The sequence below is a fragment of the Chiloscyllium plagiosum genome, unplaced genomic scaffold (assembly GCF_037043375.1).
Source record: "Chiloscyllium plagiosum isolate Xiang-an unplaced genomic scaffold, Cpla_swu_hap1 HiC_scaffold_2, whole genome shotgun sequence".
NCBI classification, from domain to species: Eukaryota; Metazoa; Chordata; class Chondrichthyes; order Orectolobiformes; family Hemiscylliidae; genus Chiloscyllium; species Chiloscyllium plagiosum.
The window spans coordinates 33,283,957-33,311,217 of record NW_028270140.1 but is presented as its reverse complement, the minus strand read 5'-3'; the positions used below and the strand labels follow the sequence as shown (position 1 = coordinate 33,311,217).

General features: G+C 43.7%; 2 protein-coding genes across 5 annotated transcripts in view; one reads left to right on the top strand and one right to left on the bottom strand.

Annotated features, from left to right (window-relative positions):
- Positions 1-27,261, bottom strand: part of LOC122563096 (TBC1 domain family member 15) — a 204,816-nt gene that overhangs the window by 53,809 nt on the left and 123,746 nt on the right. The gene's annotated exons all lie outside the window — the stretch shown is intronic.
- cemip2 (cell migration inducing hyaluronidase 2) overlaps positions 2,279-27,261 on the top strand; it is a 93,191-nt gene continuing 68,208 nt past the window's right edge. The window contains exon 1 of one of the 4 annotated variants that reach the window (XM_087995884.1): positions 2,279-2,607. The gene's annotated coding sequence lies outside the window, so the exon portion shown is untranslated. Of the gene's footprint in view, positions 2,608-15,522; positions 15,802-27,261 lie in introns of those variants that run through there. The other 3 variants (XM_087995893.1, XM_087995888.1, XM_043716504.2) reach the window with 3 other exon arrangements.

Here is a 27,261-nt window from a genome sequence, read left to right as displayed (position 1 = left end):
TGGGACTGTTTTCCCTGGAGCATCGGAGGCTGCAGGGTGACCTTATAGAGGTTTACAAAAATATGAGGGGCATGGATAGGATAAATAGGCAAAGTCTTTTCCCTGAAGTCAGGGAGTCCAGAACTAGAGGGCATAGGTTTAGGGTGAGAGGGGAAAGATATGAAAGAGACCTAAGGGGCAACTTTGTCACACAGAGGGTGATACGAGTATGGAATGAGCTGCCAGAGGAAGTGGTGCAGGCTGGTACAATTGCAACATTTAAGAGGCATTTGGATGGGTATATGAATTGATAGGGTTTGGAGGGATATGGGCTGGGTGCTGGCAGGTGGGACTAGATTGGGTTGGGATATCTGGTCAACATGGACGGATTGGACCGAAGGGTTTGTTTCCATGCTGTACGTCTGTAAGACTCTATGACTCTATATGTCTTGCATTTAAGTGGTGCTAATGGAACAATATCGCTCAAAGGAAGATAACCCAATTAATCGACAGGTCGTTATGCAAAGGCATGGCAGCTTGACGCCAAAACTACAATATTTGTGCTGCTTCACACAAAAAGAAAGAATTGCATTTATGTGGCAGTTTAATAAGCTCACTATCAGCCATAATTGTAAAGAATGGTAGAGCAGGCTGAATGAGCTATCTATCTGCTCCGGCTCCTATTTCTTGTTCTCGTATGTCTCAATGTGCTTTACAATCAATGAAGTACTTTTAAAGTGTGGTCACTATCATTATGTGCAGTAGCCAATTTCTGCAGCTCCCACATTGTGCAACATGATTGAGATCTCCTTTGTGATGTTTGATTTAGAAATAAACAGTGATCAGACTATCAAGGAGAGCTCTCCTGTTCTTTTTCAAATAGCATCATGCGATCTTTTGTATCTGCAACGTTTGTGAAGGTTTGTAGCTCAGGTTGAGGTTTAGGGTGTAGGTTTGCTCGCTGAGCTGTAGTTTTGATATCCAGACGTTTCATTACCTGGCTAGGTAACATCATCAGTGGCGACCTCCAAGTGAAGCGAAGCTATTGTCTCCTGCTTTCTATTTATATGTTTGTCCTGGATGGGGTTCCTGGGGTTTGTGGTGATGTCATTTCCTGTTTGTTTTCTGAGGGGTTGATAGATGGTATCTTGTGTTTGTTTATGGCATTGTGGTTGGAGTGCCAGGCCTGTAGGAATTCTCTGGCATGTCTTTGCTTAGCCTGTCCCAGGATAGATGTGTTGTCCCAGTTGAAATGATGGGTTTTTTTCATCCGTGTGTAGGGCTATGAGGGAGAGAGGGTCGTGTTTTTTTGTGGCTAGCTGACCCTCTCTCCCTCATAGCCCTACACACGGATGAAAAAAAAACCACCATTTCGACTAGGATAACACATCTATCCTGGGACTGGGTAAGCAAAGACATGCCAGAGAATTCCTAGAGGCCTGGCACTCCTACGACAAAGCCATAAACAAACACACAGATCGAGATACCGTCTATCAACCCCTCAGAAAACAAACAGGAAATTACATCACCACAAACCCCAGGAACCCCATCCAGGACAAACATATAAATTGAAAGCAGGAGACAACAGCTTCGCTTCACTTGGAGGTCGCCACTGATGATGTTACCTAGCCAGGTAATGAAACGTCTGGATATCAAACCTACAGCTCAGCGAGCAAACCTACACCCTAAATCTTTTGTATCTACCAGGATTTGCCCTCAGTTTAATGTCTCTTCTGAAAAAGAATGCACCTTTGACGATGCAGCTTTTCATTGGGACTGCATCGTATTATCTTGGATTTTGTGCACAAATCTCTGGCTTGACCTCTTGAACTCACAATGTTCTTCACAGAAGTGAGAGAGAGCTACTGCCTGAGTTATTGCTGATTTCTTTTACTGATGACCAGCGTTCATGCCTTCGCAAAGGCTGTAGGTTAGAAAACTGCCCCTAATTTGGTTTCTGCTTAGTTCTGGTACATCATGGCTCTATTAAGGTAATTAATCGCAGGACGATTGTGTGAAAAAAGTGTTTGTGATCAATGTAAAGTGTTTACTTTGTGATTAGGATGGGGGGAAATGATTTGCAAGAGGAAGCATTAGTAAAATGCAGGACTCCATCCTGAGTAAGGTGCCCTGTCAGGGGAATGTTATCTGAAGTAAGATCCTGTTGACAGAAATCAGGAACAACATTGAATTATTCTCCTCCAGACCCAAGAGGGGGAGGACCACCGGACACTGTCTTTTCCCCTTTCCCTGCATAAAAAGCAGACAAAAACACGAAGAAGTAGATCTGCAGCTTGGATGGGAAGGAGTTGGGAAGATGGGAAGTGTTTATCCCGGCTGAAGTCAGACTTAGTTACATTCCAGGGAGTTCCAACAACTGAACATTAAGTGAGAAGAAGTGAAAACAGTGCTTTAAAGTGAAGGGCAAAAAAAAATACAATTTTGATTTGTAGAGATTTGTTTTGAAAAAGTGAATTGCCGAGATTAATTTGTTACCATTTAAACACAGGGGAAGTAAGTTGGAAGCCAAGACTGAACTCTTTCTGCTTTCTCCTGAGGAATGATCCATTCCATTCAAGTGCTCAAGTTAACAAGAACAAATTCTGAACAGTCCTCTCTGATCGAAAGGTAAGTCTTTGCAAAGCAAAGAAATTGTCTCTTGCTTCGACATAGATTCTGATTTAATTACATTTCATTTCTGAAAGCTTATTTATCTTTCAATTTGCCTGAAAAAATAGGAGATCTTAAACAAGTGTATTTTTATTACTGTTTTACTGTGAATTTGGCATTCCTTTGTCGCAATACTTTATGTGGCTCGGTATCAAATTGCTGTTTGATAACATTCCTGTGAAACCCTTTGGGACTTTTACAACATGAAAGGCACTATATAAAAGCACATTGGTGTTGAAACATTAATCATAATTATTTAAAGTTCTGCCTGTGCTTTTTAGCAGGAAAACTGATTTCCACCCACATACATGTGGAATCCAATTTTTTTTCTCTCTGGTACCAATGAAGCCCACCCAAATTCAAAATTATGAATTAATGTGACTGACTCAATTCCCTCTGAGTCTCATTCTCTAACAGTAATAGGCCTTCCAGGAAACTGTTGGCAATGTTATCCATTGCTGTACAGATCCAGCCTTCTTAGCTTAGTTTATGAGATAAAGTTTATGAAAAATAACCTCGATATTTGTATTCTGAAATGACAGTAAAACTTGCTTTTCTCACATGGAGTACAGGCTGGATCTTGAAACCAACAATTCCAGCAGCAGATTTTCTTATTCCGTCAACTTTGTTTGACTTCAAGAACCAAAACTCAATTCAAACATAAGAAACATTGCCTGGTTTCAGACAAATAGTTTCAGACAGCTCCTTATGAGATATTACCTTGAAGGAAGTGTGGCACAGTATGACATCACAATGCTGAAAGGGTTAAGTTGTGAGAATATGTTATAGGAAGGAGGTATGTATTTTGTTGGATACAGAGGTGAAGGGGTGATTAAATTGATATGTTTAAGGATGATTAAAGAAATTGATAGGGAGAAATTATTTCCTCTGGGTGGGGAGAGCCGAGATGAAGGAGAGAAACCTCAAAATTAGGGCCAGGTCTTTTAGAAAGCCCTTTTCACAGCACTGAAAATTTGGAACTCAAAACATTCTTGAGACTCTGGGTTGAATTGGAAATGTCAATTTGTGAGATTGATAGATTCATATTACAAACATGGTATGAAAGGTTACAGTACCAAGCAGTGCAGATGGAGTTAATAAAGAAATCAACCATCCTCCAACTGGGTGATGGAACAGGCTGGAAGGGCTGACTACTTTATTCCAATTACTATGTCTCTTTATTTGAATTATCTGATGCAGACATCATCCCAGTTCATCATTCATCAACTGTATTTTGTTTCTTTAAAGCAGGTGACAAGTCATTTCCTATGTTCCTATTTATCTGATCAGTGGCAGTAATGGAGCATAATTAGCTGTCAACAATGAAAAAGTGATAAGGTTAAGTAAGTCTACTTCCATTCCCTGGTCCTTTCGCTGTAAACCTGCAACATTTTCCACTTCAGATAATTATCGAAGTGCCTGAGAGCTTTGTGGTCCTCATTGTTGGGATCGTCCTGCATACAGGATAGGGGGTGGAATCCTGCCTCATCAGCCTGGACTAGAAGAAAGCCTTTGACAGGATATTGCACAGCTACTGTGAGACATGCTTCCAAAATGGGCTTTGGGAAGGGAATCCACAATTGGATCTTTTTGTCTTTGACACTGCACTAATGATGCTGGTGTAATCAATGGGTGGTAACCAGAAAGCTTCTCGATCAGATCTGGAATCAGGCAGGGCTTCCCACACTCTCCTGCCTTGTTTGTGTGTTGCATAAAGCTTTCACCTGAGTCTATCAGGAAAGAGGAGAGCCTGAGAGGGGTGACTATTCCAGACAGTGGAGGCCTGCAGGTCTAAGCCTCCCTGCAACCAACTCGAGAGTCAAGGTAAATCGAGGCAAGAGCAAGGCCATATACTTTGGGTTTTGGAACAGGAAATGGGAGGAATGTATCACCAAGGTGAGGCAGAAAGGTAGTCTTTTCGGAGGACCTCTCTCTCTCCATTGCAGGTAAAAAACCTGGTCGTCAGATGTGAGGTACTCTCTGTTGTTGTACATGGTGTTGATCTTGCCCATCCCCAGAACTGTGCTGGTGCAGTCACCCAAGCCTTTTTCTACTTCATCTGGAAGTCTCAGATGGACCATGTCTGCAGGGACACCATGTACAAAACTCTGGACGGGGGAGGTGGAGAACATACCCAACCCCGCCCTCTTCCCAATGGACACCTTTGTGTGTAGCTGCATCAAGCTGTGCATAGACAGTACGCAAACACGAAGTGTCACTATGTACTGACATTTTACCGGCCCTGGTGTTGTGAAGGGTGGGACTGGCCTCATCACCGTGAAATGCTCCAAGCAGTTAGACTGTTCTGTATCACCTCTCCTTCATGGGGAAACCTGCAAAGAATAAGCTTTTGACCACAAGTTTAAAAACACCTTTCTATCAGAAAATGGTCAGCATGTAGCATCCTCAAGATCCTGCAGGAGGAGAGGGTGGGTTCTGTCAGGTTGTTCCCTGAGCAGACTGTCAAAGTCATTTGGCAGAAAGCTTCATCACCAGAACTTCCCAACAGGCACCGAGACATTGCTTGGTGGTGAGAAGGGCGCTACCCTCCTGTACGCCCGGACTCTCTGTGCCAACACACGCTGCCCTCGAAGAGGCTCCATGGGTGTAGAGACTGTCACACATCTCCTTCTGGAATGTGCCTTTGCAAAGGAGAGAGAAGCATTGGTTTGTGTCGAGGTTCGTCCCGAGCAGCTCTGTGATGCGGGACTCTGTGCTCCACAGTCTGTTTCCCAGGATCCACACTGGGACAAACATAAACTGCACCTAGAGAACCATCAACTTGGTGAAAGATGTTCTTTGATGTGCCTAAGACTTGTTGGTCTTCCAGAGCAGACCTTGACTGAGCGTTGAAGACTGGCACTTTCCAAGGTCCAGGACTATGTGCTGAGGGAGACATTAAAGTTTGGGGCAACTGCCAAGGTGTAGTAGAGAAAGAACACTATCCAAGGTCTTTCTGTCAAAGTACAATGGGATTCTGTTCAGTTATTGGACCCTCCCAGTACCTCAAATATATATAAAGTCTTATACCAGTGAGAAATGCCTTTTGTTTGTTTTGTTGGATAGAGTCAAATTCTCCAAATGCTACTGTACAGGGTAGAACTACTTTAGTAACTATGTACATAAAGATATTTTTATGAATAATGTGTATTTTTTAAATAAAGTCCAAGTGCCTACTGAAAGCACAATCAAATCTACTTCAACATCAGTGTCAGAAAATATATTCTAGATCTAACCATTTGCCGTATGAAACAACATTCCTCATATCATTAAGGATTCTTTTGTCAAACACCTTACGTCCGTGTCCTTGGGTTTTTGACATTGTTGCTAGTGGCAACAGTTTCTCCCTATTTATTTCTGTTCAGGCTCCTTCTGGCTTTTGAATACCTCTGTCAAGAGACCTCTGAACATTACCTTTACTAAGTATAATTCCCCATTTCAAGTTGAATCGCTGTTCTATAATTGCTCATCCTAATTTCATTGTGCATCTGTTAATGCTGCAAAATGTTTCAAGGTGTTTCCCAGGAGTGTGACTACCCAGTAAAATTTAAAGCCGACCGCCATAAGGAGATATCAGAACCGATAATAGTTAACATTAACTAAGTGTTAAATGTCTTTCTTCCTGTGGTTCAATCTTTTGGCCCTCTGCAGAAAGGGTGTTAAACCAGACTTGTTTAGTCACTGTATTGCCGATTAAAAGATCTCATATAATATGAAAGCAAAATACTGTGATTGCTGGAAATCTGAACTAAAAAACAGAACATAGGTGATATAGCTGACACTTCATTGCAAAAATGAGTGCACATTGATAAGTTCACTGCTATTTAAGAAAACCAGGCTACAAAGCTTACCCGTCTTTAACATCATTGAGAGAAAGTGAGGACTGCAGATGCTGGAGATCAGAGCTGAAAACGTGTTGCTGGAAAAGCGCAGCAGGTCAGGCAGCATCCAGGGAACAAGAGAATCGACGTTTCGGGCATAAGCCTGAAGAAGGGCTTATGCCGGAAACGTCGATTCTCCTGTTCCCTGGATGCTGCCTGACCTGCTGCGCTTTTCCAGCAACACGTTTTCAGCTCTGATCTCCAGCATCTGCAGTCCTCACTTTCTCCTCGAAGATTTTAACCTACTGCGAATCCTCTTACAAAGATGCCTTCCTTGAAGAAGCTCTCTTCCTCCCTCTACATTCCTGAAGAAGGGCTTATGCCGGAAACGTCGATACTCCTGTTCCCTGGATGCTGCCTGACCTGCTGTGCTGTTCCAGCAACACATTTTCAGCTCCGTCTTTAACATCATGTCATCTTAGAATCCTGTCTAAATGAGTGCTACTGTACTCCCAATGCCTTGTGTAGCCCAACATCATTTCATTGTTTATCATGGGAGCATAACACACCTGAAAGCCGCCTTCATGGTTTTTTATAATATGAAGAAACAAACACAACCTGCCTTTATACTAACAGGAAGGGAGCACTTGCCTTATGAGCAGTAACAAACTTACAGTCAAAATGTGGTCACTTCATCCAACTTATCTCTAATGGAACTGGGTGGGAATTAAGGTGTCTGTGTTGTTGCATCTGATATTGCAGCACTCTATTATGCTGAAGGTGATGTTCCTCCTCAGAAAACTGCTACCACTCTCTCAGCTCTTAAGCTTCCATCATATCCTGTCTTTGCCGGCTCCAGTTACACAGAGCACAGCATGCTGGAATTATGCTGCACATTCTGTCTGTGGTGGAGGAGCTGGTGTAACACTGATGTAGCATGGTGATGCAGTAAGTTGGCTACCCCCTTGACTGACCACTGCTGACAGCATAGAGAAACTACCTTTGAGACTGCGCTAAAATGGAAGGCAAGGCAGACTAAAATATTGTGAGCATTTAAGGTCTGTCTGTGGGGACAGAGTGTAAAAACGTATGACTAGACAAGATGCTGGAAGCATCCAACTAGGCGCAGAGTGAGTGAACGCTAAGGCAGCATGTGAGATGGACCCTTGTCCATGCCATGAGATGGTGCTTGTCCTTGTGCGCAAAGTTTCCTGGCAGCAGCATTGTAATTGAAGGTGCTGGTCTGTTCCAAAGTGCAGCACCCAAGTGAAGGACTCTGTTATAATTGAGTTGGCGATGTGCCATGCATTTGCAGTGATTTTGATGCATTTCTGATGGCAGTGTAGGTGGTCATTGCCCATGGACCGTAACCTGACATACCGGGGACACCTGTATAAGATAGGATTCCAAAGGAGGAAGTGGCAGGCTGGATTTGCCAGCTACTGGTTGTGACTTCCATATCGAATTGTTACCATCTAGATTTTACCTGGTGCATATGAGGTTAGAAAACTGCATATCAATGAGACAAAATTAAGTTCTAGTAGAATGGTAATGCAATCAAATGGCCGCAAGTAAGCTTCTTGTCACACACTGGCCACATTATCCCCTCACTGTTCAAACAATGGATGCAGGATCAGACACTTTACTCAACGTAGAGAACCTAATTTTTCCAATCTTACCATATTTTCCCGACTGGCTCGCCAATATCCACACTGCTCAAGGGCTGGGAAGATTATGCCCAGAGTTACTATTTGATTTCAACATGACACTTCTTTGTCAATAAAGAGAGGTTGAAATGTGATGGGTTTATGCTGTTTCAAAAAGGGAGGAGGGTCAGATGGAAGAAAAGGGAAAGTTCTGGGTAGGTTCGAGAAAGCATGAGATTAAATGACAATGACGTCAAGGAACAAAAGGCAAAGAGGATGTCAATGGTGTGGTAAAGAAACAAGACATTGATGTACAGTAAGTGTTAATGGTAGAACAAATGACAGCTTTGTTTGAAGCAAAAAACATGGAAAAAAAGATACAAAGTGGTACTTGGCAAAAAAAAACAAAATGGAGGACAGAGTTCATGGCCTGCACTTGTTGCTTACATTGTTGAATACAGTAGATCTTAAAATCTAAATATATACCTATTCCTGTATGTTTTGAAACGACTTACTTACATAAGTGATCTTAGTTGTTTACTTCAAAGCTGCTTTACTCAAAGAAATCTTCTTGACTTGAATATGTTTGAATCTTTTAAAGAGTTGGCTTTATTAACCATTGTCTTTCCATATCATAAATAATGATGTTGTGACAAAGGTTGTTCAAAGATTTTCCTTTAGGGATTATCTTCAAGAGGGGAGAGACTTGAGGAAGGGAAAGAGGTGGAGAGGTTTAAGGAGAGAATTCCAGAATTTTGTGCCCAGGCTGTGTTAGAAACATCTGCCGATGATGGTGAAATGAAATTCGCGAATGCACAAATGTAAAGACTCTCAAACACACGACAGCTAACATCTCGATGATTTATGCAGAAAGTAACAATCACGTACAAACCTTTTTCACCCATGCCGCCCAAAGTGTCCTCAAAAAGTTCTATTTTTTTTCTCTTCCCTCTGTCTTACAGTAGTCACTGGTTCTGAAAATAAGGTGCAGTGAGTCTGCTTGGCAATGGAGTCCCTTGGCCCTGGAGGTTTGGGAGCTCTGACGCCGGGGAGCTTGTGTCTAGATAGGCCAGACATTCTGACGCAAGTTGGCCCTTCTCAGCTTCGAGCTCCAAGGGTCAGCGTTGTGGGGGGGTGGGGGGAGGAAGCAGTAAGGGTGGAGGTGGAGGGTCTGACCACTTGTACAGTATCCTGACTGGAAACTGCCGAGGGGCTTGTATGTGGATCCACGTCTGCCTGGGTAGCTCCAGGTGTTGCCCTGTCTCCTTATGAGAATGGGGTACCTAAACTGAGGTTAGATTTCCATGTGTCCCTGTCAACATGTGTTCAGTCCTGAGGGTGATGAAGTGCAGGTTTGTGTACCTTTCCAGTAGCCCCCCCAAGGGTCGGGTCAGTCTCTGTATGCAGGCTCTCGCTCCCTCTCTCTGTGGAGTCAGGCAGATGGTAGTAGGATTAGCTGCACTGACCCAGCTTCTGGGAAATGAGGGACATTGCATCCCAGATGTTTCTCTACTACTGCCATTCCTCGCTGTGCATGAAATCACTGATAGCCAACATCACGGAGTACTCTCTTGCCTGGAGCTGAGCAGTTGCGGGTTTTCCAGCAGTCCTCTGAGAGACAACAGTCTAGATTGTTTCCCCCGGGCCATCCAAAGAGCTGTCACACTGAGGTGCTCACCAGATTGTGTACTCTCACACTCTATTTAAGGTTCTCACCTTAAGCTGTCAGTATTTGAGCCGCATTTGAGGTGGGACAGGCAGGAGTTGCCTTGCTGATGCTTCATCTGAGGCCTCTATTCTCTTGTCCTCAGAGACCAGGGAAGGATCTTCAGGTGGGGCCAGGCAAGCCTTTGCAGAGGTTGAGGGTGGGCCAGGGAAATCCTGCAAGATGAAAGGAGGAGAGAAGACATCATGGCCAGAGGCTAGAAATGGTATGTAATGATTGAGAGTGACAGTGGGGTTCACATGAGAGTTGCTGTGAAATGAAGTGTGGTACTTGTGTGTTTCATGGGACATGGATGCTTCTGCATCTCCTCAGGAATGGTCCTAGTCTTCTCTGAGGGCCAGATTGTCTCCTCATTGGGAGTGAGGACATGGATGTTGGCCACAGCTCCACCTGTATACACATTCATTGTCCTATCGTGGGTGTTCTCCTGTAATGAACAAACATGCAATACAGGGAGAACTAGCCATTTGGATGCAGAACTAGCTCAAAGATAGAAGGTGGTGGTGGGTTGCTTTTCAGACTGGAGGCCTTTGACCAGTGGTGTGCCACAAGGATCGGTGCTGGGTGCACTGCTTTTTGTTATTTACGTAAATGGAGGTTATTTATAAGTTTGCAGATGACACCAAAATTGAAAATGTAATTGACAGCGAAGAAGGTTACCTCAGAGTACACTGGGATCTTGACCAGATGGGCCAATGGGCTGAGGAGTGGTAGATGGAGTTTAATTTGAATAAATGTGAGGTGCTGCATTTTGGAAAGGCAAAATCAGAGCAGGACTTATATACTTAATGGTAAGGTCCTGGGGAGTGTCGCTGAACAAAGAGACTTTGGAGTGCAGGTTTATAGTTCCTTGAAAGTGGAGTCTCAGGTAGATAGGATAGTGAAGAAGGCCACTTTTGGAATGTTGCATGCAGTTCTGGTCTCCTTCCTATCGGAAAGATGTTATGAAACTTGAAAGGGTTCAGAAAAGATTTACAAGGATGTTGCCAGGATTGGAGGATTTGAGCTAGAGGGAGAACATGAATAATCTGGGGCTGTTTTCCCTGCTGTGTCGGAGGCTGAGGGGTGACTTTATAAAGGTTTATAAAATCATGAGGGGCATGGATAGTGTAAATAGACATGGTCTTTTTCCTGGGATAGGGGAGTGCAGAACTAGAGGTCATAGGTTTAAGGTGAGAGGGGAAAGATTTAAAAGGGACCTTAGGGGCAACTTTTTCATGTAGAGGGTGGTGCAGGTAAAGAAATGAGCTGCCAGAGGAAGTGGAGGAGGCTGGTACAATGACAATATTTAAAAGGGATCTGGATGGGTATATGAACAGGAAGGGTTTAGAGGGATATGGGGCCAAGTGCAGGCAAATAGGACTAGATTAGGATATCTGGTCGGCATGGACGATTTGGACCGAAGGGTCTGTTTCGATGCTGTATACCTCTCTGACTCTATTTACAATGTTTACTCTATATGTTGGCTCTAACTTCAAGCTTCCCAGTACCTTATACAATTTGTGTACTCAGGCTGAACACTACCCACAGCCACAGAGAGGTTGCAAAATGAGGATGAGAAGCCAAGGTATTGCCTCTCTTCTGCATGGATTATTGAAAGGCAATTAGGAATGTATAAACTGGTCGAATGTTTTTGTTTGCAACCACAGCCAGCATTGTCCTGGTTACTATTAGGCTGACACCTGCTGCACCATCTTAGGTTGATCAAGACAAACAGGGGAGATTTCCCAATCAAAATGGTGGAAAGGACCCAGCCATCAGTGTGCTTGGAAGCCACTCTGACCATATTCTGGGAGGTACCATCACTGACCGAAAACAGAGAGTGGACATAAATGGAGCTTTCTCCAGGTCTATTGCTGATGATACAAAACCAGGCAGGATCGTGAGTTGTGAGGAGGAGGCAAGGAGGCTTCAAAATGATTTAAGGAGAAAGTGAGGTCTGCAGATGCTGGAGATCAGAGCTGAAAATGTGTTGCTGGAAAAACGCAGCAGGTCAGGCAGCATCCAGGGAACAGGAGAATCGACGTTTCCGGCATAAGCCCTTCTTCAGGAAAGGGCTTATGCCTGAAACGTCGATTCTCCTGTTCCCTGGATGCTGCCTGACCTGCTGCGCTTTTCCAGCAACACATTTTCAGTTCAAAATGATTTAGACAAGTTGAGCGAGTGGACAAACACATGGGAGATGCAGGACAATGTGACTAAATGTGAAGTTATACACTATTAAATACTATTAAAATGGTGATATATTAGGAAATGTAAAGGGATTTGGGTGTCCTAGTTTACCAGTCAATGAAAGTAGACAGGCAGGTGTAGCAAGCAATTACAAAGGCAAATGGAATAGAAGATTAGACTCAATAATCAGGACCATGAAAGTGGTATTGATTGTTGTAAAACCATATCTGGTTCACTACATTCCTAACAGAGGTGAGGTGAGAGTGTCTGCTCTTGACATCGAGGTCACATTTGATGGAGTGTGATATCAAGGACTCCAGCAATACTGGAGTCATTAGGAGAAAACTATGTAGTGGTTGGAGTCATACTTGGCATAAAGCGGGTTGGTTGTGGTTGTTGGAGGTCAGTCATCTCAGCTCCAGGACATCACTGCAGGAGTTCCTCAGGCTAGTGTCCTAGGCCCAACCATCATCAGCTGCTTCATCAATGATCTTCCCTTTATTAGAAGGTTACAAGAGGGGATATTTACTGATGATTGCAGAGTGTTCAGTAATATTCACAACTGTTGAGACACTGAAGCAGTCCATACCCAATGCAGCAAGATCTGGACTTTATCCAGGCTAGGGCTGACAAGTGGCAAGTAACATTTGCCCCATACAAGTGCCAGGCAATGACCATCAGAATCTAACCATTGCTACAAGACATTCAATGGCAAGTAACAGGTTATAGTCCGACAGGTTTATTTGGAAGCACTAGTTTTCGGAGCGCTGCTCCATCAGGTGGTTGTGGAGTATAAGATCGTAAGACACAGAATTTAAAGCAAAATGTTTGCTATAAATTCTGTGTCTTGTGATCTTACACTCCACAACCACCTGATTAAGGAGCAGCTGTTCGAAAGCTAGTGCTTCCAAATAAACGTGTTGAACTATAACCTGGTGTTGTGTGATTTTTAACTTTGTACACCCCAGTCCAACACCGGCATCTCCAAATAATGGCACTAACATTACTGAATACCACACCATTAACATTCTGGGGCTTATCATCAACCACAAAATGAACTGAACTAACCACATAAATACTGTTGGTACAAATTCAGGTCAGAGGCTACAAGTCCTAGCAGTGAGTAGCTCACCTCCTTACTCTCCAAAACCTGTCTGACTTCTATAAGGTGGAGCAGGAAAATCAACATTTCAGGCAAAAGCCCTTCGTCAGGAATGTCCTGAATGAAGGGTTTATGCCTGAAATGTCGATTCTCATGCTCCTTAGATGCTGCCTGACCTGCTGTGCTTTTCCAGCACCACACTTTTCAACTCTGATCTGCAGCATCTGCAGTCGTCGCTTTCTCCTGGTCTTCTACAAGGCACAAGTCAAGATTGTGATGGAACAGTCCTCTGTTTTCTGGATAGTGCAGCTTCAATCACATTCAAGATTATTGACACCACCCAAGTCAAAGCAGCCTGCTTGATTAGCACCATATTTACAGACATCCATTCCCTCCACCATCAATGCTCAGTAGCAGCAGTGTGCACTATCTACAAGATGCACTGCAAAAGGTCATCAACGCTCCTTAGACAGAACCTCCCAAATGCCTAAGCACTTCCACCCAGAAAGGCAAAGGCAGCAGATATATGAGAACACCACCTGTAAAATCCTCTCTAAGCCCCTCACCATCCTGATATGGAAATATATTGCTGTTCCTACTATATCATTTGGGTCAAAATCCTTGAATTCTCTCCAATAGCGTTATGGGTTTACCTAGATCGAATCAACTGCAGGAGACCAGCTCTCCATCACATTCTCAAAGGTAACTAAGGATGGGCAATAAATGCTGGCCCAGTCAACAATTCCCACATCCCGTGAGTGAATCTTTTAGATCCTTTAGGGAATGAAATCTACCATTAAACATGATCTGAGCTACATGTGACTTAAGACCTGCAAAAAAAAAGGTTAACTGCTAAGTGTCCTTTGAACCTGTTGAGCTCGCCACTCAGTTTGACAATAAATATTGACCTTTTCAGTAACACCCTTGCCCCATAAAGGAACACATTAAAACAAAACTCCTAGAAACAGCAATGTGACAACCACCAGGTTATGCTTTATAGACATTTAAGTTGAGGGATAAATATTGGTCAGGACACAGGGAAGAAATCCCTCACCATCTTCAATTAAGGTTATGGGATCTTTCATCTGCAGTTGAGAGGACAGATGGGACATTGCATCCATAAGACAGCACCTCTGATGATGGGAGCAATAGCCAAGATTTTGTGCTATTGACTTGCTAGCTCTGATTTGGAAGGTTCTTGTTGTAATTTCCATACCAACACTTGAGGACAAATGTGAATGTTGTAGAGTAGGATTGTTATATTGCCATCTTTCAGTTTCAGTGTTAATAGAGCTCTATCCCTCCTCTTGGATTGATTCTCAACCTGTATTGTGGCATTAGGAGCACAACTTCCATTGTCATCAAGTCCTAGTGTGGGACTTGAACCCAAAGCCTCCAGGTTTAGAAACAGGCAACAGAACCCACTACACTAACATGTTCTCCAAAACATCAAGCTGGACTGGCACTGGAAGCTGTCCAGAGAAAGTTCACGTGGTATGGAGGGGCTGTTTTATGAGAAGTTGAGTAGGTTGGGCCTGTACTCATTGAAATATAGAAGAATGTAAGGTGACCCTTATTGAAACATAAAGACTTGACAGGGTAGATACAGAACGGCTGTTTCCCCGTTTGGGACAGTCCAGAACCAGAGGATATAATCTCAGAATAAAGGATTGTATATTTGAGAGAGAGGAAGAGGAATTTCTTCTGTCAGATGGTAGTGAGTCTGTGGAATTTCCCCAAAGGGGGCTGTTGAGGCTGGGTCATGAAGTATATTCAAGGATGGACTAGACAGCATTAACCAGTAAGGAAATCAAAAGTTTTGTTTTTAAATCATTAGCGGGATGTGGGCATTGCTGGCTGGGTCAGCATTCATTGCCCTTCAGAAGGAGGATTATGGAGAAAAGGCAGAAAAGTGTGGTTTAGGATTATTAGATCAGCCATGACCTCATTAAGTGACAGAGCGGGGTGAATGGTCTATTTCTGCTCCTTTCGCTTCACTGGCTGTGAGGCTTTAGAGAGGTGCAGTATTTGTGACGGCTACTATATAAATGCAACTCGTTCACATCTAGTTTTTACAGTTGTTTTAAATAAACTAAACCGACTTTGTTGAAAACTTCAATTAAAAAGCAATTGGAAATAATAAAATTCACATTTTCGAGACGGCCGCACAAAATGGGGTAAAGGGAAGATGTGTGAACAAGGCTGGTTTTCTTTAGATGTCCATTAGAGGTCGTCTATTACACACTTCTGGTTGTACAGCTGAAGAGGGGAAAAAGACATTTACAACTCTTTAGAGAGAGAGAGAGAAAGTTGATGACGCTGGAGTAAAACTCCACCTTATTCCTGTCGCCGATTTAACCCAATCTGAGCACCATTCACTTCCTTTTTTTTCTGGGCACCGTCGCTGATTCAGTGAGTGGAGCAGGAAAGAGAGCTTTGGGGGGTTTCCTTGCGAATGGAAAGCTGCTGAGACAAAACGGGGAGCAGGGCTTTAGGCTTCAGCTTGTAATGTAGTCGCTGCAAATAACAGCATCAGAGACGGTCCAGTCCCCAAGTCAGCAGTGGGCAAGATGCTACAAGCGATGTCCCAACCATGATGACTGCTAACTCCTTGGACACCCCGTAACATTCATCTCCTGCGTCTGCCTGTTTTTTTTTAAACAGCTGTACGTTATAAAACAAAAGGTAAGGAATATTGCTCCCATCGCTAAGTAACTTCACTCAGGGTGTTGTTTTTTCAAATGGGTTTGCTTCACAGATACAAGGTAGGAGCCAGGACCTCTTCCTGTGCAGAAGGAGGGTGGTTCTTTTTAATAAGTGAGAGTAAAGACCGGCTTCTCGCTCCCAGAATGAGGCCGGGCTGTAAGGAGGATAGACCTGAAGCTTAAGGAAGCCCACGTTTAATTCCTTTTCACTAAACCCCTATTGTTCCTTCTCAGCTGTAATGTTGCCCATCCCCCCCATCCATTGACAATCTGACAAGTCATTCAACAACTAGAGAAACACTTAGTGGCAGCCAGGGTCAGACACTGATTTCGTGTCATTGGCTGGAAGAGAGTGATAAGGAAGATTTTAAAAAACACACACGCACAATAGTTGTTAGAATCTGGAATTCAATGGAAGCAAGTTTCAATGGTTACTTTCAAAAGAGCTTTGGATGTTTGCAAGCTATAGGGAAAGGGCAAGTAAGTGAATTTGAGATAACTCTCGATAAAGTGTCCTGATCTTGCAGAGTTGGCTCTGCCTCCATTAGTAGCACACTTGCCTATCAGTCAAAATATTTTTGATTCCAGTCCCAGGGCAGTGCTGAGAAAGTGCACTGGGACAGGAACCAAGTGCACTTTGAGAATGGTGTTAAAATGAGCCTTACCCTGCTTGCATTCCCAGAATTCCAGCATGCTATTTTGAAAAAAGACAGGGAAAATTCTCCCCAGTAACCTGGCCAATTTTTGCCCCTTCACCAGTATCTCAAAAACAATGTAATTAGCACATTGCCATTTATGGGATCTTTCTGCGCACAGAGGGTGCCCGCCCCAGTTCCTACACTAAGCTATTTTGACACCTTGAGATTGGAAAAGTGCTGTATGAATGCTGAGAGCAGTTGGTGGAGCTGATACATTTGTGTGCTAACCCAAGGGAGGGGTAAGGATGGAAGTATGGTTTTTAAAAGGGGTTCCTGCTCACTGTCCAATGAGATCTGTGTGAGTGTGGCAGTTGGAGGAGAACAAGATCAGGGTCAGTTGTGATAATTAAAACCGAGCATGCTGGAAATCAACAAGTTGTGCAGCCTGTGTGGAGAGAGAAGGACAATTGATGTATCGTTCAATAATCTTTCATCAGATGTGATAATGTCCAGCACTGGAATATTTTTTAGAGACTCAGTCAAAGAATGACCATGTTTTTTAGTAAGCTCTAAATGAGGTAAAGATATAAATATGTAATTCATTGTAGAAAGCAGAACTTCATTTAAATGTTTTGAAGATAAAAAGATAAGCAAATCTAACTGGTATCAAATATCTTGAATGATATAATTGTCCATATCTCTCTCAGTTAGAAATTTAAGAATTGCATTAGCTGAATATTTGGATTCAGTGTCACTGGACACTCCTGACCATTGTCTCTTTATTCCATAAGGTTGGGAGTGAGTGATGATGCAAGTAAAACAAGTAACAACAACATATGACAATCATAAATAACTTAAGAAAATAATATGCATTGAGTGTCTAGAGTATCTTGACAGATCATGACAATGAAACTTCATATTTCATGGCTTGTTCATTATAATCTCACACATGGTCCCATGCACACTGTTTCTACCTTGTGGTAAGAAGCCTGAATTAAAATCACTGACACAAAGTCCATTACAATGGAGCAAGCTGGTTGCTTTAACAAGTGACATGTGAATTAACAGAATATAATTTCAAGTGTATGTTGATCTGTTATGCAAACCTTTTATTTTATAAACTGAAAGGTATATAGCATTGCATTATAACCTGTTGGTGGACTAAATTTACTTTCTGTATGAGCAAACTCATGCAATTATTTAAACCTAATCTTTTCAGAGTTTTTAATCTGTTCCTTCTCTCCCGTGCTCTCGCTGTCTGTCACTGTTTCTACTCCAAGCTTCTGCTGGCTGCCTCCCCCAGATTGACTTAAACACCAAAGCCTTGACCTCTGACCCTCCCTCAGCTTTTTCACTCTTTCTCTCATGTCAGCGATTATTCCTTAAGCAATCAAAGGGACCTGCTGTTTTCCTCCTGGGTATTGATTCCTGTGGTCCTCACATGAATGAGGCCAATCTCAACATTAAATGAATGAGTGTATTAACAAATATAGCTGTGAATATATAAGGTGCAGGTGAGGCCATACGTACTGTGTGCAATTTTGGTCTCCTTCCTTGAAAGTATATAACAACATTGGAGACAGTTCATACAAGGTTCATTTAACTGAAATCTGGGATAGGGCATGGTTATCTTAAGACAAAAGATTGAACAGGTTAGGTCTGTTTGTCCAAGCTTTTGGTCACTTGCTTACAGTCTCCCTTACTAGTTATGGTGTTAAATTTTGTATGAGATTGCTCTGTGCTACAAGTTCTACACAACTGCAGATTTGTTATTGTTAGCATCAGCAACTTGAGTTAAACGTTTCCGATGTTGAATAGTCATTAAGGTTAAAATATAACATATCATCTAGGTTCTTTACCAGAAGATGAGGTTTCTATTTAGGTTATATTTCCTACAGTATGGAAACAGGCCCTTTGGCCCAACAAGTCCACACCAATCCTCCGAAGAGTAACCCACCCAGACCCATTCCCCTACTCTGTATTTATGCCTGACTAATGCATCTAACATTATGAGCAATTTTTTAGCATGGCCAATTCATCTAACCTGCACATCTTTGGGGGAATGACACAGACACTGGGAGAATGTGCAAATTCCACACAGTTGGCTGAGGTTGGAATTGAACCCGGGTCTCTGCTGCTGTGAGGCAGCAGTGCTAACCACTGAGCCACCATGCCACCCCAAACAACAATGTTCTGTACACGACAGATCAAGGGATTAATTAGGCATGTCTGAAATGGGTGGGGTGGATGGTAAATGAAGGGCTGGTTAGCAGTGGCTTATGAAAATCATACCCCTTGCATCAACTGATCAGTGCAGGAAATCTTGTAATCTCTATTTGCCATTTGTTAGGGGAAGAGTTTCCATTTACTTACAATAGCTGCTGGGTATTTTTTCTGTCTGTCTTTTCATACAGTTTCCAAAGACTGAGTTTGAGTAATGGGCTTCCATTAGATGAATCTCTGTTATTCAGGAAAGACCCACAAATGGTTTGACATAGCCTTTTGCAGGGACTTCTGCTGTTCCTACCATCTGCCAGTCAGTGCATAGGAAAGATTTAAGGTTGAAAGTCAACCTGTGTGGCCATATTACAAATGTATCCTCTATGGTCAACAAGTCCTAACATGGGACTTGAGCCCATAGTTCTCTAGCCTAGAAGTATGGATGCAAGAGTTTCTGCATGGCTTTATTAAATATTTCTCTTCAATTTTCTATTAACTCCTTCTGCATGCTGAGTTAAGGAAACAACGATATCTGGTCCTTGAGCTCTGTTAAATAACCAGTATTATATTTTAGGCCCACACTTTGCCTGTGAGACATTTTTCTTAATTTAACCTATTTTCTAACCAATCTGTTCAGCGATGTTATTATACACCTCTGGATCAGGTGGGACTTGAACTGGAGTCTCTCAGTCCAGGGTTAGGGACACTACCACTGCACCACATGTGAGACTTTATAATAAGTATGTTGCAGAGTATTTGTCCACTGCTCGTTAGAGTGAGCAGGTAGGCAAGATGTGCTGCTGTTTCTCCTGCCTCATCTGAGATGAGCTAATATCGTAGACGGTCCAATGAATCTGAAGCAGAGCTACTGTACAGAGTTGAACCTACTTACCCAAGGAAGGATCATAGAATCACAAAATCCCTACAGTGTGGAAACAGCTTTTTTGGCCCAACAAGTCCAAACCGACCCTCCAAAGAATAGCCCACCCATACCCATTCCTCTACATTTATCCCTGACTAATCCATCTGACCTACACATCCTTGAACACTATGGCTAATTCACTCAACCTGCACATCTTTGGACTGTGGGAGGAAACCAGAGCAGCCGGAGGAAGCCCACACAGACACGGGGAGAATGTGCGAACTCCACACAGACAGTCTCCTTGGGCTCGGATTGAACCCCGGTCCCTGGTGCTATGAGGTAGCAGTGCTAACCAGTGAGCCACCATGCCGCTGATCTTCAGCGCCATCAGTAAATTCCCAATTAGCTAGAACATAGGAGGAGGCCATTTAACCCCTCGAATCTGTCCTGCACCATGGATCTGTGACTTAACTCCAATATCATTTAATATCTTTGGTCAGCAGGAATCCATCCATCATAGATTTCAAATAAATAAAGGAGATCTGGAATCAAATGCCGTTTGCAGAAAAGCATTCCAAAATGCTTTTGTGTGTAGAAGTGTTTGCTAATTTATCCTTCATTAAAGTTGGAAGAAAATCCAAACAGGAGAAAATGAGGACTGCAGATGCTGGAAATCAGAATTGAGACTGTGGTGCTGGAAAAGCACAGTAGTTCAGGCTGCATCCGAGGAGCAGAAGAATCGACGTTTGAGGCATAAGCCCTTCATCAGGAATGCCCGCAACATCAATTCTCCTGCTCCTCGGATGCTGCCTGACCTGCTGTGCTTTTCCACACTCTCGACAGAAAATCCAAACAGGATGTTATCAATGCATTTTGAATTTTTAATGAACCCTTTGGCCTTTTCCTTGCTCTCAACGCAGTTGGGATACAGTTCTGTGATTCACTATTTTGCATTGTTTTCTTGACCTAGGATTATCTTGGTACCAGAAAGGAAGGTGATTAATAGCTGGGAAACTTCTTGCAGTACTCTTGGTCAAAGCTAAATGACACACTGTAGTTCTAGAAATAGATAATATGAATAATTCATTAGCTACTCTTGACCACATTCAAGCCCACTTGTTCGTAATTTGACGGTATTATGCAAGTGATATCTCAAGAGTTGAAATTCAAATGTTTGGTTACTTAGATATTGGGATGTTTTCATCTTTGGGAAAATTGCAGTATAGCAAATTAACGCTTTCATTATCTCTTGCACATTACAGTATTTTTTGCTCCAGTATTAGAATCATGCATAGTAGAGAAAAATGCTCTCTGAAAGTGCTGCCAATTAGTCTCACCATCCCCATCATCCTGCAAATTTTCCCTTTTGGAAGTTATTATTGAATTTGCTTCGACTACCCTTTCAGGTAGAATGTGCTGGATAATTCAAAGTAACTACTAATTTGACTAGAATTAAGAATAATTCAGTCAAAACTGATTCCCTCTTAGATTTTTGGATTTGTCATGCAGCTTTCTGAGGCCCTAGTATTCCCTTCCAAGCTTCTCTATATTTCTCTCTGCCTTTACATCTCTTCTTAAAGCCTTTGTCTTTGACCAAGCTTTTGGTTACCATGCTAGCATCACATGTGTATCTTGGTATCACATGTTTTATGGTAATGTTCCTGTGACCGGTGGCTCAGTGGTTAGCACTGCTGCCTCACTGTGCCAGGGAGCCTGGTTAGATTCTCGTCTCGGATGACTGTGCAGAGTTTGCACATTCTCCCTGTGTCTGTGTGGCCTTCCTCCAGGTGCTCTGGTTTCCCCCACAGTCACAAAGATGTGCAGGTCAGGTGAATTGGCCATGCTAAATTGTCCATAGTGTTAGGCGCATTAGTCAGAGGAAAATGGGTCTGGGTGGGTTACTTTTCGGAGGATCGGTGTGGACTTGTTCGGCCAACGGACCTGTTTCCACATTGTAGGGAATCTAATCTAAAACCTGCCTTTGGGATGTTTTAACATGTTAAAGTTGCTGTTTAAATTCAATTTGTTGTGCGAAGGAATCTGATGGATTGTATTTTCACTTTGTCTTTTTTTCCAACAACATCATTGATAAAAACTTAAATTTATGTTACATGACCACACAAAATTTGATATTACATAAATTGTAAACTAAATTGGTTTCTTCCAATATTTAAGCTGTTTACTAGATTCATAATTACAATGAATATTTGCAAGATTAACTTGCAAATATGTTAGATGTGCAGCCCAGCGGGTTTTACCCAGTTTCCCACTGTATTATAGCTGAAAGGCCTTAGATGGTGGTCTTTTCCCACTGCACCGTTGCTGTGCTGCCCCTAAATTTAATATATCCTTTATCAAGTATCTTGGGCAGACCAAAAAACATTTTTTACTGGGTTGATGATCCCTCAGCCATGGTTGACATTTGTCTCAGTGTGTGTCCCTTGGAACAGGCTAGGGAGAACAGAGTCCTCTGTCAAGGAACTGCCCAGGATGGCCTGTGACAAAATGCATTGCATTATTTCCATATTTTCATTGCAAAGAAGTGTTCCAGAGGAGGAGGGCGACAGTCTGTAGGATGAACAGTATTGATGGACCAAATGATCTTTGTGTATTCTCCCATAACTGTTTCTGTGAAAGTAATAACTTAGTGGTGAAATTGATTTGCAATATTGTGAAAGATATAGCAATCAGAAATGAGCATGTTGCTAATGATGCATTTTCCAAGAATATGTTATCTGATCTGAAGTTCCAGATAACCAACCTGCAATTAGAATGAAACAGTGCAGAAGAAGGTAATTGACTAATCATGCCTGTAATGGTCTTTGAAGTAGTTATCCAGTCAGACCCACTCCCTTGCTCTTTCGCCATAGGCTTGCAAAATGTTTCCATTGAGTATTTATCTAATCGCTTTTGAAACTTACTGTTGCATCTGCTTCCACCACCCTTTCAGGCATTGCATTCCAGACTATCGTAACTCAGTGCATAAAAACCATTCTCATTTCCACTCTGGTTCTTCTGCCAGTTGCCTTTAATTTGTGATGTCTGACTAGTGAAGCTCCGAGGAGAAAGTGAGGACTGCAGACCCTGGAGATCAGAGTCGAAGAGTGTGGTGCTGGCAAAGCACAGCCGGTCAGGCAGCAACTGAGGAGCAGGAGAGTCGATGTTTCGAGCATTAGCCCTTCACCAGGAATGGGGTGTGGCTGAAAGATAAACGGGAGAGGCGTGAGGCTGGGGGGAAGGTAGTTGGGAATGTGGTAGATAGATGAAGGTTGGGGTGAAGGTGATAGGTTGGAGGGGAGGGTGGAGTGGATAGGTGGGAAGGAAGATGGGCAGGTAGGCCAGTTCAAGAAGGTTGAAGCTCCTGCGAGTGGAAACCGTTCCTCCTTAATTACTCTGTCAAATCTCCTTGTGCTTCTGAACACCTCTTTTTGGCCATTACCCTTTTCAGGAGTATTGAGATTTGCAGTTGAAATGGTGAAAGTTCGCGGAATGAAAGTTAATGTCAAAAAGATGAAAATTATGGAGATTGGACAGCTGGAACAGGCTGTAGTTCCAAGGGAGTTTCTTGTGAGAAGATGATTACAAATATATTTTTAAAAAAAACTAGTATAGCAATAGCAAAGGATGCATTCTCCAAACTGAAAAAATTGCTCAGCATAGAAGTGAGGCAAAGTCTTGAGGAAAACATTGTCCTGATTGTGATTTGTGGTGTTTCATTTGTATGAAGCTGGGAAATGCCAACAGCAGATATCCAAAGACCAGAACATAGTGAGATGTGGATGTGGTGAAGGATGGAGTGGGTCATTTCGAGAGAACACAAGGACGATAAAGAAATTCTCAGACTGGTGAGGAAAAAAAAAATTATTGGTGAATATCATCAACAAAGGAAACAGTGTTGGATTAGTCATATTCTAAGACTTGACAAATCAGTGAAGGAGGTAACTGAAGGAAAATTAAAAGATGGAGAGAAAGGGGGAGAAAGAGATTAGGGTTTGATAACTTGAAATTGAAATTAGGATCACTGAATAACTGAAGGGAATAGCACAAAACTATGGGATGTGGTGTAATGAGCAGACTGATCCTGATGGATCATAACGAGAACAAACTCAGCTTCACTAGTCTCTGCATGAAATTGATTTCAACATTTCAGAGGGAGAGAGAGAGAGATCCTTTCTTTTCTTTATTGTCTTTGTAGTTATTTTAAAACCTATTATGTCTCAAACTTTGAAAGGCCATCAATCAGAAGCATTAAATCTGATTCCTTTTCCTTAGAGGCTGATTGACCTCCAGGGTATTTTGAGCATTTTCTGTTTTTACTTTGCTCTGTACTGTTGCAGCATGCTGTGCAGTATACAACGATAGTTTTTCCAAAATGATGTTATTATTGTTGGGTGTTTGTGCTCATGTCTATCTTAGTTCACTACTGTAGGCACTCGTTAGCAGACATCAGCTGACAGTTTGAGAGTGATCTTTCCACCCGTTTGCTGTGAAAAATAAGCTTGAATCTCATCTATCTTGTCATTTTGAACCATGGCTGAAGGCCATATGTTGAAATGTAGGAACATATCCTTTCAATTTGTGAAACAACAGAGTGCTGGAATTCTAAAATGAGTTGGCATTTATTGCGAGTGGCAGCTTTTATCGAATCAATGTATTGCTGCTGCCCTTCAGGAACAATGCCAGGCCTTGAGAGAGGGTGCCTGGGATGTTTACTGGAATGGTCCTGTGGAGAGGGACTTGGATTGTGTGGCAAAGCAGGAATTGTTTTCCTTACAGCCAAGAAATGTTAGTGAGGGGTTTTAATAGAATAAATGGCATGAATCTGTTTCACTGGTAGGAGGTTGGTGAGTAGACCGCAGGATTTCATTGTGATGAGAAAGGAGTGACTTTCAAAAGGCAATTGAATAAATATTTGAAGGAGAAGTAATGCAATGATATAGGAAAGGATTGTGGGTGGACTGGATAGCTGATTCAAAGAGACACCACATTAGGCCGAATGACATCTTTCTGTACTGTATGAGTCAATATTCATAGCCTGGAAGTGTTAGAGTCATACAGGGTGAAAACAGATCCTTCAGCCCAACTAATCCATATTGATCATGTTTCCTAAATTGAACTGTCCCGTTCTCTATTTTGATGTCCATGATTTCGACATGAATTTTCTGATACTGCACACTTGTAAATCAGGGGAGAAATTAATCAAAGGAACCACATAACATTGTGGTTTAGTTGGTTAAAGCATCTGTCTAGTAAATAAGAGATCTGAGGTTCAAATCCTAACGGTCCCTATACTTCATTTTAAGGGGCGGCACATGGCTCAGTAGTTAGCATTGCTGTCTCACAGCACCAGGGACCTAGGTTCAATTCCACCCTTGGGCAACTGGCTGCTTGTGTGGAGTTTGCACTTTTGCCCCTGCGTGGGTTTCCTCTGGGTGTTCTGGTTTCTTCCCACTGTCCAAAGATGTGTAGGTTAGCAGGATTGGCCATGCTAGATTGCCCTGTAGTCTCCAGGGATGTAGAGGTTAGGTGGACTATCCATGGAAAGTGTTTGAGGAGAAAGTGAGGTCTGCAGATGCTGGAGATCAGAGCTGAAAATGTGTTGCTGGAAAAGCGCAGCAGGTCAGGCAGCATCCAGGGAACAGGAGAAGAAGCCCTTCTTCAGGAATGAGGAAAGTTTGTCCAGCAGGCTAAGATAAAAGGTAGGGAGGAGGGACATGGGGGAGGGGAAATGTGATAGGTGGAAAGAGGTCAAGGTGAGGGTGATAGGTCAGACTGGGGTGGGGGCGGAGAGGTCGGGAAGAAGATTGCAGGTTAGGAAGGCGGTGCTGAATTCGATGGATTAGACTGAGACAAGGTGGGGGAGGGGAAATGAGGAAACTGGTGAAATCCGAGTTCATCCCTTGTGGTTGGAGGGTTCCTAGGCGGAAGATGAGGCGCTCTTCCTCCAACCGTCGTGTTGTTGTGGTCTGGCGATGGAGGAGTCCAAAGACCTGCATATCCTTGGTGGAGTGGGAGGGGGAATTGAAATGTTGAGCCACAGGGTGGTTGGGTTGGTTGGTCCGGGTGTCCCAGAGGTGTTCTCTGAAGCGCTCCGCAAGTAGCCGGCCTGTCTCCCCAATATAGAGGAGGCCACATCGGGTGCAGAGGATGCAATAGATGATGTGTGTGGAGGTGCAGGTGAATCTGTGGCGGATATGGAAGCTTCCTTTGGGGCCTTGGAGGGAGGTGAGGGGGGAGGTGTGGGCGCAAGTCTTGCACCTCCTGCGGTTGCAGGGGAAGGTGCCGGGAGTGGAGGTTGGGTTGGTGGGGGGTGTGGACCTGACGAGGGAGTCACGGAGGGAGTGGTCTTTACGGAATGCTGATAGGGGAGCGGAGGGAAATATATCCTTGGTGGTGGGGTCCGTTTGGAAGTGGCGGAAATGACGGCAGATGATGCGCTGAACATGGAGATTGGTGGGGTGGTAGGTGAGGACCAGTGGGGTTCCGTCCTGGTGGCGGTTGGAGGGGCGGGGCTCAAGGGCGGAGGAGCGGGAAGTGGAAGAGATGCGGTGGAGGGCATCGTCGACCACGTTGGGGGGGAATTTGCGGTCCTTGAAGAAGGAGGCCATCTGGGTTGTGCGTTTTTGGAACTGGTCCTCCTGGGAGTAGATGCGGCGGAGTCGAAGGAATTGGGAGAATGGGATGGCAATTTTACAGGGGGCAGGATGGGAGGAGGTGTAGTCCAGGTAGCTGTGGGAGTCGGTCGGTTTGTAGTAGATGTCAGTGTTGATTCGGTCGCCTGAGATAGAAATAGAAAGGTCGAGGAAGGGGAGGGAGGAATCTGAGACTGTCCTCTTCGTAGGATATGTGGGACAATCCATCTTCCGCAACTACACTGGCCCCACCCCCCACCTTTTCCTCCGCTACATCGATGACTGTATCGGCGCTGCCTCGTGCTCCCACGAGGAGGTTGAACAGTTCATCCACTTTACCAACACCTTCCACCCCGACCTCAAATTCACCTGGACAGTCTCAGATTCCTCCCTCCCCTTCCTCGACCTTTCTATTTCTATCTCAGGCGACCGAATCAACACTGACATCTACTACAAACCGACCGACTCCCACAGCTACCTGGACTACACCTCCTCCCATCCTGCCCCTGTAAAAACGCCATCCCATTCTCCCAATTCCTTCGACTCCGCCGCATCTACTCCCAGGAGGACCAGTTCCAAAAACGCACAACCCAGATGGCCTCCTTCTTCAAGGACCGCAATTTCCCCCCCAACGTGGTCGACGATGCCCTCCACCGCATCTCTTCCACTTCCCGCTCCTCCGCCCTTGAGCCCCACCCCTCCAACCGCCACCAGGACGGAACCCCACTGGTCCTCACCTACCACCCCACCAATCTCCATGTTCAGCGCATCATCTGCCGTCATTTCCGCCACTTCCAAACGGACCCCACCACCAAGGATATATTTCCCTCCCCTCCCCTATCAGCATTCCGTAAAGACCACTCCCTCCGTGACTCCCTCGTCAGGTCCACACCCCCCACCAACCCAACCTCCACTCCCGGCACCTTCCCCTGCAACCGCAGGAGGTGCAAGACTTGCGCCCACACCTCCCCCCTCACCTCCCTCCAAGGCCCCAAAGGAAGCTTCCATATCCGCCACAGATTCACCTGCACCTCCACACACATCATCTATTGCATCCTCTGCACCCGATGTGGCCTCCTCTATATTGG